The sequence below is a fragment of the Sapajus apella genome, unplaced genomic scaffold (assembly GCF_009761245.1).
Source record: "Sapajus apella isolate SASKATOON/1434 unplaced genomic scaffold, GSC_monkey_1.0 scaffold44, whole genome shotgun sequence".
In the NCBI taxonomy this organism is placed as follows: domain Eukaryota; kingdom Metazoa; phylum Chordata; class Mammalia; order Primates; family Cebidae; genus Sapajus; species Sapajus apella.
In genome coordinates, this window is record NW_022436984.1 from 7,463,221 (window position 1) to 7,466,739 (window position 3,519).

Below are 3,519 nucleotides of genomic sequence, written 5' to 3' on the forward strand. Positions count from 1 at the left end.
AATTTTAGTAGAGACGGGGTTTCACCATGTTGACCAGGATGGTCTCGATCTCTTGACCTCGTGATCCACCCCCCTCAGCCTCGCAAAGTGCTGGGATTACAGGCTTGAGCCACCGCGCCCGGCCCGGCATTTCCTTTTGAGGTGATGAAATGTTCTAAAATTGACGATCACATTTGCGAATATACTAAAAGTTACTGAATTGTATGCTTTATGTGGGTGAATGTCCATATTTGTGTGGGTTTATTTCTGGGCTCTCTTTTTTCCTATTGATCTGTGTGAAAATCCCCTTACCAATACAACCTGTCTTAGATTAGTGTCACTCTTCCAACTTTTTTCTTATTTTTCAAAATTGTTTTTACTATTCTAGTTTCTTTCCATTTCCATATAATCTTAGAATCAGCTTGTATATATCTGCAAAATTTCCTGCATGGATTAAATCCTGTTAAATCTGTGGGTCATTTTGGGAAGAATTGATATCTTAACTATGATGAATCTTCCACTTCCTGAACATGTCTCTCCATTTATTCTAGTCTTTTTTGATTTCTTTTTATCAGTTGTATGGTTTTTGATTTCTTTTATCAATGTTTTACAGTACAGATTCCGTACATGCCTTGTTAGACTATTTCACTTTGGGAGGAAGCTATTGTAAATAGCACTGTTCTTAGAATTCTCATTTTTAATTGTTTATTGCTAATATATAAAAACAGTATTAAATTTTTAATTTTGACTTTGCATCCTATAACCTTAGTAAACTCGCTTATAGTACTTGGACGTTTAATTTTTGTGGAATTATTGGGATTTTCTACACAAACTTTCATGAGTAGGGTCATCCATGAGTAGGGTCAGTTTTATTTCTTCCTTTTTAATCTGCATGTCTTTTATTTATTTTTATATTGTTATTGCCTTGGATGATGTTGAATAGGAATGAATGGAATGAAACCCTTTGCCTTGTTCCTGATCTTAGAGCACAGCATTTAGTGCTTCATTATTATTAAAACCCTATTTGTTTTTTGTGGATTTTTAAAATTAGATTGAGTGAATTCTCTTTTACTTCTGGTTTGTTGAGAGTGTTTTTCATGGATGGATGTTGACCGGGGCTGTAATCACCTTGCTTAGGGACTGGTGAAACAGAACCAGGCCCCATGCAAGATTGGCATATGCATTGTTGTGCTGGGGGTTGATGTGTGTTTCTTGCTGGTGCAGTGGTATGTGGCCATGTGGGTAGGTGCTTAGGTGCGCTCAGCCAAGCTTGGCTATGCCATCATCCTCTCTTCGGTCATTTTGACTTGAATTTCCTTAATTACGAATTATATTAGGTATCTTTTTATGTGTTTTTAGACTGTTTGCATATCTTCTTTGGAGAAATCTCTACTTAGATCTTTTACCCATTTTTAAATTGGGTTATTTTTCACTTTATTATTGCATTGTAAGGGTTCTTTATATAGTCTGCAACAAGTTTCTTAATAGATGTTTGATTTATATATATTTTTCCCATTTTGTAGGTTTTATTTTTACCTTCCTGATGGTGTCTTTTGAATCACCATTTAAAAATTTTGATATAGTCCAATTTAGTTTTTTTCTTTTGTTGCTTGGGCTTTTGTTGTCTTATGAAAGAAACCACTACATCATCCAACTTCATGGAGATTTACATTTTAATTTTTGACACGGAGTGTCACTCTCTCTCGCCAGGCTGGAGTGCAGTGGTGGCATCTTGGCTCACTGCATCCTTTGCCTCGTGGGTTCAAGTGATTCTCCTGCCTCAGCCTCCTGAGTAGGGAGGGACTACAGGTGTGCACCACCATGCCCAGCTAATTTTTGTGTTTTTAGTAGAGACAGAGTTTCACCATGTTGGCCATGATTGTCTCAATCTCTTGACTTCATGATCTGCCCGCCTCAGCCTCCCAAAGTGCTGGGATGACAGGCATGAGCCACCGCACCCGCCTTACCCATTTTTTTTTTTAAATAAAAAAGTTTCAAAGTTTTATATTTTCGTTGAGGACCCATTTTGAATTAATTTTTGCATATGGTGTTATGTAGGGATCCAACTTCATTTTTTTGCATGTGAAAATCCACTTGTCCTAGAATCATTTGTTGAAAAGACTATTATTCCTGCCATTGAATTATCTTGGCACCCTTATCAAAAATCAATGGGCCATAAATGTGAAGGTTTATTTCTGTCCTCTCAATCCAATTCCATTGTTCTCCATGTTTATCGCTGTTCCAGTCAAACAGTCTTGATTATTGTAGCTTTGCAGTAAGTCTTAAAATGGAGAAATGTGAGTCCTCTAACTCTGTTCTCTGTCAAACATTTTGGGGAGAAAGTGTTTTTACTGTAGGATAGTATATGTTTGAGAGACACTTAAAGGTAAAGAAATGGCAGGCCTAAATATTTTCATTGTATATTCTTTTTTTCTATCCTAGGGCCTTCCAATCAAACAAATCTAATTCAAATGCTGTTCATGCTGTTAAATATGTGTTATTCCAGTTGCATGTGCCGTATCAATTTGGGGTTCACCAAGTTTATTCTCATCTGCTAATCTTCATTCTTAAATTTGCCCAAAACTTAATCTTTGAATTTATGTCCTATTCCAGCCAGCCCCAGATTAAGTTTTGAGCCTGAGATTTTCTGTATACACATTTTCCAACTGAGTTTGTTGAAACACTCACATTCTATATTCTTCATTGTGCTCTGTGTACACTCCTACTGGAATAAGATCATGTTCCACCTTGGGAGCATGCCCTGGCATCACAGGGGTTCTTTGTACAGATTTTAAGCTACGTATTGGTATTTTTCTTGTGGCTTGGTACCTAAGTAAATTTCTGATATTAATTGGAAGTTTAATTCTTTTCAACCAGTGGAGAAGAGCTCTGACATTGAGACAGTACAACCTTGTATATATCTATGCAGAAATGCTACATCTAGTGTTTCTTTTTGGTTTAAATGGATAGGTTAATGTAGTGCAGTCGGCTGGTTTATACTTAAGAGCTATCTCCTTTACATGAAGCAGTTTGTATGCCTTTCAATTCTCTGGATCTTTATTTTGACTTTGGTTTTCAGGTTAACAATGTTCAATCAAGTTTTATCTCATTTTTAATGATTTTTTTCTGAAATGGTCAAAAATGGTAATGTATGTCATTTTTCTGAAATGGTCAAAAACAGATAAAGTATGTCAATTCACTCAGAAACTTGTATGTAGATTTGGGCTAAATGATGGTCCTTTACCCTGAAAACAAAAAGGCAATTGGTCCCGTTTACTGATGTGACATATTTGTAGGAGGCAATCTAACCACGGAGAAAATACAAGTATTTATAAAGCCACAGAAAGTAGACCTTACTGCTTTGTAGATAAGAGCCTGTGGGACTTGGAGGGATTTAATCAACATTCCAACTATAAACATCCTCTCTGCCAATTCCAGGTTATATTTAAGTTTCAGGTTGATTTCCCGAGAAGCAATAGGTTCAGCACTTGTACCAGGATGTTTCGATGTTTCTTTTTAAACCTGGAATCCCAGTTGCTT